Source organism: Leopardus geoffroyi, chromosome D4 (assembly GCF_018350155.1).
Source record: "Leopardus geoffroyi isolate Oge1 chromosome D4, O.geoffroyi_Oge1_pat1.0, whole genome shotgun sequence".
Lineage (NCBI taxonomy): Eukaryota > Metazoa > Chordata > Mammalia > Carnivora > Felidae > Leopardus > Leopardus geoffroyi.
Window position 1 is genome coordinate 45,085,911 of NC_059342.1, and position 15,669 is coordinate 45,101,579.

The 15,669-nt window shown below is 38.6% G+C and overlaps 1 protein-coding gene across 2 annotated transcripts in view; it reads right to left on the reverse strand.

Annotated features, from left to right (window-relative positions):
* Positions 1 to 15,669, reverse strand: part of MLLT3 (MLLT3 super elongation complex subunit) — a 288,054-nt gene that overhangs the window by 82,702 nt on the left and 189,683 nt on the right. The window lies entirely within an intron of this gene.

Below are 15,669 nucleotides of genomic sequence, written 5' to 3' on the forward strand. Positions count from 1 at the left end.
TTCGGTGAAATTTGCATACAGACAAATAAACTCCCTCAGAAGAGTTTTATTTATCCCAACGCAAAAATTTCTCCTTTAAAAGTTGATTTGTCCACAGTGCATCTGAAAAGGATACTCCCTGGAAATTATAATAGAGTCCAAGAGTTTATGCATATGAAAAGCTAGGTAAAACACTCAAAGGTAGGTTTCAAACTAAAAATCTCTCTGTAATGCCACTAAAGCATGACAAATGGGGGGCACCTGGGTGGCTCAGTCAGTTCAGCATCTGACTCTCAGTTTCGGCTCAGGTCACGATCTCGTGGTTTCCTGAGGTCAAGCCTCACGTCAAACCTGACAGTACAGAACCTGCTTGGGATTCTCATTCTCTCTCTCTCTCTCTCTCTCTCTCTCTCTCTCTCTGCCCCTCCCCCCACTCGTGCTATCTCTGTCTCTCTCAAAATAAATAACTTAAGAAAAAAATTTTTAAAAAACCCACGACAAATGGCACAGGAGTGAAATGCCATCTGAAACTATGAATCAAGTATAAACATCCAGGATTGTGGGGAAAGAGGGGACCTTAAATTTGACTCACCTCCCCCAACTTTCATCTCAAATCCAACCCATTTGCCTTCTTGAACCAGTCAGCTCTGGGAACCAGCTGGCAGTGAATGGGGCCTGAAGAATGTGGCCATGGGATTACGGGCATCTCGAAAGAGGACTGATATGAGGCTTGCTCTGCTCTGGGCTCTAAGCAAGACACAGAAGAGTTCCCACAGAAAACCACACAAGGACTGCCAGCACCCCCCTCCGCCCCAAAGGTGTTCAGGAGACACTCAACAGGAGGGAGAGTCCCACCTACTCCTGAGGCTGGAGATGCAAAGAGGCCAGAAGGCAGGCACAGGGTCGTCCAGGTGCATACACATGAAATGCACAACATGCCTACCTCTCATCAGTTATAGGATTATAAAAACATAAGGTCTCTTTTTTTTTTTTAATTTTTTTTTTCAACGTTTATTTATTTTTGGGACAGAGAGAGACAGAGCATGAACGGGGGAGGGGCAGAGAGAGAGGGAGACACAGAATCGGAAACAGGCTCCAGGCTCTGAGCCATCAGCCCAGACCCTGACGCGGGGCTCGAACTCACGGACCGCGAGATCGTGACCTGGCTGAAGTCGGACGCTTAACCGACTGCGCCACCCAGGCGCCCCAAAACATAAGGTCTCTTAATAACAACCTGAACCCCAACGCACACATAAATAACATATCTACAGTAGGTGAGAATAGGACCTAGCAGATCTAGAGAACAGACCTAGAGAACAGACCTAGCAGATCTTCTGAAGGACAAAGATGAAACACTGAGGTCAAAAATGGTACGATTACTTCAGAAGAGGCATTCCGAGAACGGACAATAATTTCTATGGGCTTAAAATATTATCTAAACTAAACTTTAAAAACAAAACCCTCCAAGTTGAATAATTCAGTAGATAAAGGAGAAGACAGACTCTTCAATGGTGGCGTGAACGATCAACTGGAAGAAATCTCAAAGCATAAGGATACAAAGAGATGTAAGTCATTAATGGAAAAGAGAAGAAACCTGAAGAACAGATTGAGGAGCCCTAAGTGACGTACCAACCACAGGAAATGTTCCGGAAGAGTCTCTGGAAGGAGGAAAAGGAAGAGACGGGAGGGAGGCAATAGTTAAAGGAATATGGAAGAAAAGGAAAGACTGAATTGTGACCTCAAAGGGCTCTTCAAGATCCCGGCAGGACGAGTAAGAGAAAAAAGACACACTCAAGAATATCACACTAACTTTAAGAATAGAGAGAAAACTTTACAAGTTGCCAGAAAGAATAATTACTTAAAACTAAAAAGGAATGAAATTACATGGCACTTTTCATTTCTGACAGTAGAACTGGGAAGAACAAACAGTAAAATCGAGACTGCTGAGGGAAAAAGCAGCACAACCCAAACATCCTACACACACGGTCGGTGTGAAAGAAGCGTTTGCCGAAATTTAAGGATTCAAAGAGCACATCACCCACTGCCCCATCTAAGGAAAGGACTTGAGAAGGGACTGTAACCAAACAGTAACTAAATTAGAAACGAGACCTGTTATGTGTGGGAAGGTGGAGAGGAGACAGAAGTGTAATGTACTTTGCCTTCTACACAGAATTAAATCTAAATGGATAATCAACTATCTGGAATATGTAATAGAAGTGAAGTGTTCCATGTGAATTCCTGAAACACACACACACAAAAAAAAAAGGCTAACAAAACTCTGGATCTGAAAAATTAAATTCTCTCTGTAGAAACTTAGGAAAGTTAGAGAAGGATGGAGTGTCGAGGTGAGGGAAAATGTTGGTATCATTTTCACATGGGAAACCAGGAAAAAAAATTGGATTACAAACCATTGAAAGGGAAGGTGGCCAATAATGAAATGGAAAAGTACAGGACTGCCACATAAACAGGGGGAAACTGGGAAATGAATATCAACTTGAAAATGAAAGCAAAATTCAGAAAAATGGAAAAAGTCACAAATATAAATAATGAACAAGGCGAAAAGTAATAAAATCCACTATTACTCACAGAATAAAAAAAGGAAGCTGAATTCTCTCACTAAAAGACAGACTGGGTAAAAAGTGGGCATACACAGACTGGTCACAAGAAACACAACATCTAACAACGGAGAAAAGTTTAAGACGAAAAGGAACGGGCCAAGAACCATCCGCTAACTGACCCGAAAAGAAAGCATGAGCGCCACATTCATATTACACAGTGCAGACCTCAAGGTTAAGAAGACGAGACAGCATAAACCATTTAAAAGCTAAGTTTTGTTAGGGGCGCCTGGATGGGTCAGTTGGTTAAGCATCCAACTCTCGAACTCAGTTCAGGTCTTGATCTCAGGCTCATGAGTTAAAGTCTCACGTTGGGCTCCACACTGGGTGTGGAGCCTACTTAAAAAAATAAATAAATAAAATAAAAAATGAAAGCGAGGTGATATATAGCAAAAAGTATTGAATATCTAAGAGAAACTTGAAGGGGTGCCTGGGTGGCTAAGTCAGTTGAGAGTTCAACTTCAGCTCAGGTCATGATCTCACAGCTCATGGGTTCAGGCCCCGCATAGGGCTCTGTGCTGACAGCTCAGGGCCAGAAGACTGCTTCAGATTCTGTGTCCCCCCCCCCCCAATCTGTCCCTCCCCTGTTTGCACTCTCTCTCAGAAAAAAAAAAAAAAAAAAAAATTAACATTAAAAAATACATATTAAAAAAAAGAGAAACTTGAAAAACATTTCATTGAAATGAGAAATCCATACATCTTTGTCAGAAACGGGCAGATTTAATGAAATGAGAATAAACAGCGAAGTTGGCTAAAACAACCCACAAATTTAATAATTACATATAAAACTTTTTATCTCACGCATAAAAAAGTTTACAGTTTATCTCACACATAAAGTTTACAGTTTTTTTTTTTAATTTTTTTAATGTTTGTTTATTTTTGAGAGGCAGAGAGAGACAGAGCAGAGTGGGGAGAGGGGAAGAGGGAGAGAGGGAGACACAGAGTCTGAAGCAGGCTCCAGGCTCTGAGCTGTCAGCACCGAGCCTGACGTGGGGCTCAAAACCACGAACCATGAGATCACGGCTTGAGCCAAAGTTGGACGCTAGACCGACTGAGCCACCCAGACGCCCCCTACAGTTTTAAATGAGCCCATGAAACAATGAAAAAATCAATCATAAAGCTATCATAAAATGAACTTTAAAATAATCTTTTTAAAATATGCTTGGGTGCCCAGGTGGCTCAGTCGGTTAAGCGTCCGACTTCAGCTCAGGTCATGATCTCACGGTCTGTGAGTTCGAGCCCCGCGTCGGGCTCTGTGCTGACAGCTCAGAGCCTGGAGCCTGCTTCTGATTCTGTGTCTCCCCCTCTCTCTGCCCCTCCTCTGCTCATGCTCTGTCTCTGTCTCAAAAATAAATAAAAACATTAAAAAAAAATTTTTTTTTTCTTAATGCTTAAATAAGGGCACTTGGGTGGCTCAGTCAGTTAAGCTTCTGACTCTTGGTTGTGACTCAGGTCATGATCTCACAGTTCAGGAGTACAAGTCCCTCCCCTCTCTCTCCCCCTCTTTCAGAATAAATAAACTTAAAAAAAATTAAAAAATAAAATGCCTGAATAGATTATACTGAATAAAGTTCTAATAAAATTAGAAAATAAAGGTTAAAAGAAATCAGTCAGGAGAAAATAATGAAAAGGCCATTTCATATAAAAAAAATCTAGGGGTGGGATGCCTGGGTGGCTCAGTCAGTTAAGTGACTGCCTCTTGATTTTGGTTCAGGTCACGATCTCACAGTTTGTGAGTTCAAGCCCCACATCAGGTTCTGTGCTGACAGCACGGAGCCTGCTTGGGATTCTCGGACTCCCCCTCTCTCTTCCACTAGTTCGTTCTCTCTCTCTCTCTCTCTCTCTCTCTCAAAAATAAATAAACAGTTAAAAAACAGCTAGAGGCATCACAAAACATATGCTGAAAGGAAAATGTATAGCCTTGGGGCACCTGGGTGGCTCACTCAGTTAAGTGACTGCTTCTTGATCCTCGCTCAGGCCATGATGTCGTGGTTTGTGAGATGGAGCCCTGCATTGGGATTCTCTGTCTCTTAAAATAAATAAACTTGAAAAGAAGAAAGAAAGAAAGAAAGAAAGAAAGAAAGAAAGAAAGAAAGAAAGAAAGAAAGAAAGAAAGGAAAGAAAAAAGAAAAAAGAAAAGAAAAGAAAGGGAGGGAGGGAGGGAGGGAGGAAGAAAGAGAGAAAGACACACAAAGGAAATGTATAGAGCCTTTATTGTATTTCTTATTTTAAAAAAGAAAAGAAGGGGGCCCCTGGGTGGCTCAGTGGGTTAAGCGTCTGACTTCAGGTCAGGTCATGATTTCACAGTTCACGAGTTCAAGCCCCACATTGGGCTCTGTGCTGACAGTCCAGAGCCTGGAACCTGCTTCATATTCTGTGTCTCCCTCTCTCTGCCCCTCCCCCACTAGTGCTCTGTCTCTCTCTGCCTCTCAAAAATGAATAAATGTTAAAAAAAAAAAAAAGATTAAAAAAAAATAAAAAAGGAAAAGAAGGGGTGGGGGAACCAAGCATAAAAATATAGTTAGTACTCACTCTGAGAAAACTATGAAAAGATTCACAAATACCCAAACATTATAATACCAAATATAATTAAGAAAGTAAAAGAAACAAATTTCACCAACATTTATGCTTTGAAAATAATGGCCTTGGGCGCCTGGGTGGCTCAGTCAGTTAAGCCTCCAACCTTAGCTCCGGTCATGATCTCACCATCCATGAGTTTGAGCCCTACATCTGGCTCTGTGCTGACAGCTCAGAGCCTGCTTTGGATTCTGTGTCTCCCGCTCTCTCTGCCCCTCCCCTACTTGCGCGTGCTCTCTCTCTGTCAAAAATAAACATTAAAAAATTGTTAATAAAAAATAAAATAATGGCCTTAAATGTAAATTTAAGGTTCAAATTCTAAGGAGAGATTTATCTAATTCTGACTTAAAGGAGATCGATAACTTACCTTTTTAAAATCAAGTAAAAAGGGGTGCCTGGGTGGCTCAGTTGGTTATGGGTCTGACTTTGGCTCAGGTCATAATCTTGGGGTCTGTGAGTTCGAACCCCGCGTCGGGCTCGGGGCTGACAGCTCAGAGCCTGGAGCTTGCTTCAGATTCTTTGTCTCTCTCCTTCTCTGACCCTCCCCTCCCCTCAAAAATAAATAAACATTTAAAAAAATGTTTGAAATCAATAAAAAAGGTGAAGTTTCTTGATTTTAAAATCATAACCTACTATACAAGAAATCGAATTGGGAGGATAGTAATTTACAAATATTTCAAAACAGGTAGGTAAATACCAAAAGAAACAGCCACACAGTTTGGTAGGGGGAAGGGAGGGAGAGGTAGGGAGGGTGGGTAGGTTCCAGAGGAGCAAAGTGGACTGATGATGACTTTTATGGGCTTTTTAGCACCGTTTGACTTTAGAAATGTTTTATGAAAAAATATTAAGACAAGACTGTGCAGAAGACATTTCAACAACAGTTGGTGGAATTAATTTTTAAAAATGAACAAAAATGGATTTGAACACCTAGGCTAAAACTGGAAGCAACAAGGCCTGAAATTTAATATTTATCAGTCATGGGTAGGGGGCTAAAAGAACATCACACGAATGGTAAGGAAATGGCACTTGGGAAAGCAATGGGGTCTTTCGATCGATAACAATCTAAAAGGCCTATACATAAAAAGCACATCAAATATTTATCTAAACATGAGAAAGAAAAAGAAAAGTCTGCTTGTATAGAGCACAATGCTTTGGAAGGTTTTACTTGTTTTCATTTTTGTATAATGTTGTATCGTTTTTGGAGGTGATACTCAACCAGGAAGTTAGAAGGAGCTCTACAGTGTATCTCCACAGCTCAGGGAAGGAAAAAATAAAGCCTCTTGGAGACCTGACCAGGAAGGAGTAGCAGACAGACTTAGGAAAATGAAGAAGCACATCCCCAAATTCCTCCATTTGCCTGGATCTGTACCCTCGTCAGGTAATATAGATATAACTACACCTACAGAAATATAGTTATGGTTGGATTTTGCACAAATGACAAAAGACGCAGCAATCATCCCATTAGTTAAGCATAAACCAACAAGTAACATGGAAGAGAATCAAAAGAGGTTATTGATCAGGCAAGGAGAGACTCTGGAAGAGTAACAGATTCCCCTCAGTCATATGTGGCTAGGAGTTCTGCCAATTCTTTATCAAGACACATTGGCCTCAAAAACAGGTACAAAGAGCACTGGTATCTGGGAAGCAAAGGAGATGCACTTGAGGACTTGAGGGAGGAATTCAATGTGAACCAACTATTCATTTTAGAAAGTTCTTCTGGTGGCAATGTGGTGGAGAGACTGCAGTGGGTAAAGAATGAAGAAAGAAAGGCCACTTTGAGGGCTCCCACATTGGGGGATGGTGGTCACGGTAGCCGTGGAAATGGCTCACTAAATGCTTACTAGTGTCCAGACTCTGATGTAGCAGCTTTACAATTATTAACTCAACGATCTTGTTTGGTAGCTATTATTAACTCCATTTGACAAGGGAAGAGTCTGAGGCACAGAAACCAGCATGCCCAAAGGCACAGGCATAATTAGTGGCAGAACTGAGATGTGAGCTCAAGTGGTCGGGCTCCAATGCCCATACCTCCACCGACCTTTCAGAAGGTCAGCTGGTTTTGAAACCAACTCGCCAACTTAACCTGAGCTGGAAATGAAAAAAGGATGGGTAGTGGGGAAGAGGCGCTCAATAACTTTAAAAGAACAACATTGAACGTGTCTGCCATCGGGGGACAACCGTATAAAGGAAGTTCTACTTAGTTCCATTCGAGGGGTTACAACACATTACTGTTGGGTAGGTGGCAAATAACTTATTTTGAAATCAGAGGCTCTTCCGGTATCGGTTTCGAGGGTCTGAAACTCTGAATCTTTTGTTACCAAATAACGATTTCCAACTTAACAGACATTTAAAAGGCTATGAGATACTGAAAAATCAACTTTTCCTCTATTATACCTGCAGAACACATATTATGTCCAATTATCCTAAAAAGTATCACAGAAGTGTAAGGTACATCTCTCACAATTAAATGTTTTAAAAAGCAATGTAAAAATCTGCCACACTACATAATTTGAAATGACAAAAATATATAGTCTCAAATAAAATAAAGGCTCAACGCCACAGGAGGTAGGGTGGGGAAGTCACTGAACACAAAACCTAGAGGATCCTACAAGGGCCTCCACAGAAGGCATTTAAAAAGAGAGGGAATTTGAGAAATTTAGCACAAAAACAGAGTCACGAAGGAAGACAGTAAATTTTACATCCCCGAAACAAATGTGTGTACAAGGAAACAGAGTAACAGTATGTATCTTAACGGTGAGGAAACATTTTAACTAGTCATAACTGTGCACAGTGTTTGCAATTTTCAACTCACAGAAATTAATCTAATCAGCCCTGCCACTAGCTAAGTGACTTAAATTTCCTTGTCAGGAAAACAGAGACCACTTTACCTAAACTATCAAGATCAACTTGATGATTAAATAAGTTTAATGTAAAGTCCTATGTGTACATATTTGTATACAACTTATATAATTAATGTACTTGGCATGTAATTGAAACTTTGTTAGTGCTTTCAATCCCTACCTATTCAATTACTACCTTTCAATTACTCTTACCACTACTAGAGATAAGCAAGAACACGTAAAATGTGTGTTACATAGCACAATGCTATCAAGCGTGACAACAAAAAAGTAAATGTTCGGATGACAAACACAGAAGGCAGAAACAGGAACGAAGACAGAAAAGAAACTCTAGGATACTCTGAGCTCCCAAAGTTGAGAATCAAGAGACACGGTTCATTGTTGGTGGAACAAAAAGTAGGTTCTATGTTCAATATCTAGAAACTTCTATCCAAGACAAGACTTTAAAAGGTGTCATATTGGAAGGAAAAGGAGATGGAGCAAATGGATTAGATTCTCTTGTAGAAAAAGCAGCACAAGCATATAATTTGGAAACTTCCAGCAGTAACTGCACAGCTTTAAAATTAAAAAAGCCCTCATATTCTAAAATTTAAAAAAAAAAATTTTTATTTAAAAAATCTTGGGGGCACCTGGGTGGCTCAGTCGATTAAGCATCTGACTTCAGTTCAGGTCATGATCCTATGGTTTGTGGGTTCGAGCCCCGTGTCAGGCTCTGTGCTCACACCTCAGAGCAGGGAGCCTTCTTCAGATTCTGGGTCTCCCTCGCTCTCTGCCCCTCCCGGACTCACATGCACACGTGCGCGCTCTTTCTCTCTCTCCCCCAAAATAAGAATAAACATTAAAAAAAAATCTTTTAAACAATATAGGACTTCGGGTTTTGCTAAATGCCATCCTTTGCTACTTAATTCTTTTAAACCATATACACGAATTATTTTGATACAAATTTCTTCAACCTCCCAAAGATACTTTTACGTTCCCTCTTCTTTCACGTACCCATTGGTGAGACTTCAGAGACTTTGTGAAATAAATTTTGCGTTAGAAAAAAGAGAAACCATTGAACTGAGTAACTGATATCTTCCTGTGTTTTAAAAAAGTTTATGATTTTCCTTCTGACGTGGTCTGAAAGTCTTTTTGTTTTTGTTTTTGAGCAAATGGCCATCAAGCTCTAATCTACAGATTTAGCTTAGGACGCTTAGATGACATTTTGAGCTTTATTCACTATACTATTTACCATTTTAAAGATGAAGAGAATAAATCCATAAATCACATTTACAATTCAGGAAGGAAACAACTGAACATTCTTTCAGTTCTGAAGTGAACAGAGTAAGTAGTGGCCAAATTTTCATCTCCCTAGCTCTCTGTTCAGAAGCATTGAAAGTAAACCCAATATTGTCTTCAACATTAAAAATACACTGAAGTACTGTACTCGCATGTAAATGTGAAATTTAACTGTTAAAATATTTATAGCAAGAATGCTCAAATATTCTACAGAATAATAATCCAAGGAGACAAAATTTTTAAATGCCTTACTTTCTCAAATGACTACTTTCAGCGATGTTGCATATGCTATAAAATACTTTTGTTTCAGAATCCAATCTCATTTAAAAATGCTTCTATTTAGGGATGCCTGGGTGGCTCCGTCAGCTAAGCGTCTGACTCTTGATTTTGGCTTGGGCCATGATCCCAGGGTCAGGGGATCAAGTCCTGCATCAGGCTCTGTGCTCAGCATGGAGCCTACTTAAGATTCTCTCTCTCCCCTTCTGCCCCTTTCCTCCACTTGTGCATATTCGCTCTCTCTCTCTCTCAAATTGAAAAAATTAAAGTAAAAACTTCTATTTATATACTATTCCCTGACTTGCTACAGCTTCCATTGTAAATTATAACTAAATACTGTAAACAGTTCTATTTAGAAGACTTCACAGTTTCAAGTAAACTTCTGTTTACTTTTGTGGTTTGAAACTAGAAACTTGAAGTATTAATTATATCACTTCTCTTTCTAGGTTTATATATATTTAGCTTTGTACTGTTTCTATTTTTTTCAACAAGCTTTAAAACGTACTGGTCAGATTCTTCCAGTCTTCCCTTTTAGTACTAGATAAATTTCTGACAATGAGGCTGAATAAGTAATTGTTACTCATAAAGAACAGTCCATCTTCAATGTAGAGTGGAATGGAGTAGCTGAAAGTGTAAGATGAAAAACAGCACCTGACATAAAAATTCAACAGACAAATAATGGTGAGATATAATCACAGTTATGCTCTCTTGTCACCTTCTCTCAATAGTTATTCATTACACATTTACTGAGTCTCCAGCATACAGGAAGAACTACGTTAAAACTGCCAAATATACAATGGTTTCTGGGGAAACACCAAATTTGGGCAAGATGGTGGACTCTTTGGGAACTCTGACTACAATACGACAGATATTGGATAATTAGAAAATTCTTCATTGCTTGGCTTATTTCTAAAAAGGGAAAACTCTTAAGAATCAAGAGTATATGAAGGAAAGAAGGAAAAAGCAGAGAAGGAAGGGGCTAAAATGTGAACTGTGAGCTACAGCTAAACGTGAGATGAGGCTTCCCAAAGGACACACAGGCCTATGTTCTTAGAGGTCTCCAAAGACCAAACTTGGAGTCTACGGCAGATTTGGAAACCTGAACCTCCGTGTCTCTTAGAAATCAAGGAAAAACCTTCAGAAACCTGCTGTTAGAGAAAAGTACTCTGGATTTGGACTTCAGGATTCCCAAAGTTCAGTTAAGTCAAACAGGAACTCACAATTTAAAAATATCCCTGAACACAAAGAAACAGAGCACCATGATCTGAGAGTCTGTGCAAAGATCTCACATACTGGAATCATCCAAAGCAGAATATAAAATAATTACACATAAAGTGTGAAAAAGAAAAAAGTTGGAATCCAAAAAATGACCAAGCGATAAGAGATGAGTAAGAATGACCAGCACATTGAAAAGAAACAAATAAGACTTTCAGAAATGGAGGGGGTGGGGGAAATCACTGTTGGAATTATCTCAATGGATTAAACAGCAAATTAAACACAGTTGAAAAGAATTATTAAGGGGCGCCTGGGTGGCTCAGTTGGTTAAGCAGCCGACTTCGGCTCAGGTCGTGATCTCACGGTCCGTGAGTTCGAGCCCTGCGTCGGGCGCTGTGCTGACAGCTCAGAGCCTGGAGCCTGTTTCGGATTCTGTGTCTCCCTCTCTCTGACCCTCCCCCGTTCATGCTGTCTCTCCCTGTCTCAAAAATAAATAAACGTTAAAAAAAAAATTTAATAAAAAAAAAAAGAATTATTAAACTGGAAGACAGATATAAACAATCTGCCAGAAAGCACACAATAATATAAGAAAATGCAAACTATAAAAGCTACTAAGAGGCATGGAAAACAGAAGAAAAATAGTATCTAATCAGAGACACAGAAAAAATATAGAATATAGGTGACATAATGGCTGAGAATTTTACAAAATCATAAATGAATCTACCAAAAAAGTATAATATAAAATATATATATATATATATATATATATATATATATATATATATATAAATGAAAGGTAATTTACTCCTAGACACATTCTACTAAAAATGAAGAACACTAAAGACAAAAAAGATTATAAAAACAGTAAAAAACAAGAGATTACCTATTGAAAACTAAACAAATAAACGAGCGGTATGCTACAGTAGGCTAATACAGGCTTATAAGAGCCAACTGTTAAATTTTGGGGAATTTTCTAAGTTTGAGTATTTTTTTAAAGGCCATTAGTAAAAGTTAAATTACATAAATATTAAAAGCAGTGGTAACAGATAAAACTCATCACTTCCTGGGGCGCCTGGGTGGCTCAGTCAGTTAAGTGTCCGACTTCGGCTCAGGTCACGATCTCGCGGTTTGTGAGTTTGAGCCCCGCATCGGGCTCTGTGCTGACAGCTCAGAGCCTGGAGCCTGCTTCAGATTCTGTGTCTCCTTCTGTCTCTGCCCCTCCCCACTCGTGCTCTTTCTCTCTCAGTCTCTCAAAAATAAATAAATGTTAAAAAAAAAAAAAAAAAACCTCATCACTTCCTAATTATTTTACTACATATTATTATTATTATTATTATTATTATTATTATTATTATTATCTGTGCTCTTAAGGTAATTACTTATTATCTATCAATCAGAAGAGTGGAAACAGTTCATAACTCTGTGCTATGGCACATCTGTTCCCAACTCCACAAAAGTGATCTAACATGGCAATAGCATTACACCATGGAAATAAGCAAACCTAAAAATCAGGAATTTTTCCCCCCGAGAAGTAATGGCTGAACATCTACTATCATAACCCTGAACTGGACTGACATCAGACTTCACAAAAACAAAAGAAAATATTTTCAAAGTACTGCAAGTCAATGTCAACCTAGAATTGTACAACCAGCAAAACCACTTTTCCTAACAGGAGCAACAGAAAAGCTTTTAGAGTATAACAAAAATTGAGTTTACTATCCGGAGACTATCAGTAACAGAATTTCCACAGGATTTACCTCAGGAAGAAGACAAATGAATTCAAGAAGAAATTATGGTAATGCAATTAAGTTAAAAGTAACAAAACAAAACAACAACAACAACAAAAACCTCCTCACATTTGAAATTGCAAAGACAGACACACTTCTAAACAATTCACAGGTTAAAGAAGAAACTAAAATAGAACATGTCAGACCGATCATACTGAATAAAGAAAACGCCACACATTAATATTTGTGGAATATAGTTAAAACAGTACTTGGAGGAAAAATCTTACCTTTAAAGCTTATAGTTGAAAAAAATGACTCACAATTAGAGAATCTGGGGAAACAATGGCATAACAAACTCAAGCAAAAGGAAGAGTATAAAGATTAAAAAAAAACTAATAAAAAATTCAACATAATTCAATGAGAATTTTGAAAAGAACGAATGAAATTCACAGCCCTTTGCGAAAGACTGATTAAAACAAAGGAAACGGGCACCTGGGCAACTCAGTCCATTAACCCTCTGACTTTGGTTCAGGTCATGATCTCACAGTCATGGGTTCGAGCCACATGTTGCGCTCTGGGCTGACAGCTGGAGCCTGGAGCCCACTTTTGATTCTGTGTTTCCCCACTCCCCTATCTGCCCTTCCCCCACTTGTGCTCTCCCTCTGTCTCAAAAATAAACATTTAAAAAAATACAAAGTAGACAAGGCACAAATAAACAATAGAGAGGAATAAGAAGAATACACTTGCAAGTACAACCCAGATTAAACAGAAGAGAAAGTCATAAATAACTTTTTGCCAACAAATTTGAAAGTAAATTCGTAGGCAAATATGACTTACTAAAACTGATCCACAAAAAAAAATAAAACTCAAGCATAATCCTTTATTAAAGTCAAGTAGTTTAAAAATCTTCCCACAAAGAAAATATCAGGCCCATAAGGTTTTACAAGCAAGTTCTAGAAAAAAGATCATTTCTATCTTACAAAAACTCTTCTAAAAAGATGGAAAACAGAAAATGTTTCTCACTCTATGCAGCAAATATTATCACAGGCACAAAACTTGCCAAGAAGAGTAAGAGAAAGAAACATACAGACCAATTTGAATCAAGAATATGGACGCAAAATTTTTGAAGAAACTATTAGTACGATTAACTCAACTGGGAGTGGACCTTAAGAAAGCAACACCAAATTGGTTTTATCCTAACAATTCCAAGAACGTTCCAAGAAGTTATCTCAAGAGTAGATTAGCATGATAAAAATGCTTGTCCAGTGGCCTGGGTGGCTCAGCGGGTTATGGTTCAGCATCCAACTCTTGACCTCGCCTCGGGTCATGATCTCACAGTTGATTAACAGAGCCCCAGGTTGGGCTCTGTGATGACTGAGTGGAGCCTGCTTGGGATTCTCTCTCTCTGTCCCTCCCCTGCTCATGTGTGCTCTCTCTCAAAATAAATAAACTTAAAAAAAAAAATGCTTATCAAGCACCATTTTAACAGATTAAAAAACAAAACCCACCTGTTCATCTCAAGAGATTATAAAAACTTGTGTGATAGAAACAAAATCCATGGATTTTTTTTAAAAAACAAAAAAACACTTTTTATTATTATTTTTTTAATGTTTATTTATTTTTGACAGGTGGGAGGGGCAGAGAGGGAGACAGAGGATCTGAAGCGGGCTCCACACTGATGATAGAGAGCCCGATGTGAGGCTTGAACTCATGAACCACGAGATGATGATGTGAGCTGGAGTCAGACACTTAATCGACTGAGCCTCAGAAAAATACAAAACTCTTTTTTTTTTTTTAATTTTTTTTTAACGTTTTATTTATTTTTGAGACAGAGACAGAGCATGAATGAGGGAGGGGCAGAGAGAGAGGGAGACACAGAATCGGAAGCAGGCTCCAGGCTCTGAGCCATCAGCCCAGAGCCCGACGCGGGGCTGGAACTCACGGACCGCGAGATCATGACCTGAGCTGGAGTCGGACGCTTAACCGACTGAGCCACCCAGGCGCCCCACAAAACTCTTAATAAAAAAAGACTACAAGATAAATTTCTTAACAGTAAGTAGCTACTAAAATCCCATGCAAACAACATGCTAAATGGTGAATTATTAAAATTATTCCCCTTAAAACCTGGGGCACCTGGGTGGCTCAGTCGGTTAAGCATCCAACTCTTGATCTCAGCTCAGGTCTTGGATCTCACGGTCGTGAGTTCAAAACCTTCACTGAGCTCTGCCCTGGGCATGAAACCTACTTTAAAAAAAAAAAAAAAATTATTCCCCTTAAAATCAAAAACATTTATACTCAGTAGTTTACTAGTGGTCCTAGTGACACAAGACCACAAAAGACAAGGGATAAAAGGATAGAAAAATACAAAATAAGAAAGACATATGTCATTATTTATGTATTATGACTGTACAGACAGAAAAAACAAAAGCACTATCCATAAAAATTACTAGAATTAATAAGTTTAGTAAGATGGTTACAATTATCAATCTGCAAATGTAAACTGCTTATTTTTAATTAATGAATTTTTAATTCCTATATGCATATTTACACATCAGCAACACACAGGAAACATTTAATGGTCTGTTTAGAGCAGGAACTAAAAAATAAAAAGTACCTAGGAAGAAACAACAACTAGCTAGACCTTTATCAAAAATATCTTAACATTTTAACAACTTTAAAGAAAGCCTAAATAAACTGATAGACTAGGTTCATGGATAAGAACACTCATTATCCACAGATGCAAGGCAATTTCAATCCAAATCCTACCAAAGTTTTCCAAAGAGTTTAAACTGATTCTAAAATTTATATGAAGAAAACAGAAATGATGTAATAGAACTTGTCACATTATATAGCAAACCTCATTATAAAACTATACCAATTACAACATTGTTGTATTATCGCAGAGATCAACAAACTGACCAATGGAACAGAAATTAACCACATCCCCCCAACAGATATGAAAATATCTGTTGACAGGCACTGTAGATTACTGGGTAAAGTAAGAGACAACTCAGTGAAATATGCTGGGGCTGATTTTCTACATAGGAAAAAATTTAAATTAGACTCTTACCTCATACCATACATAAAATCAATTCCAGATGTTTGAAAATATTTAAATATTAGACAAAACTTCTCAAACGTGTT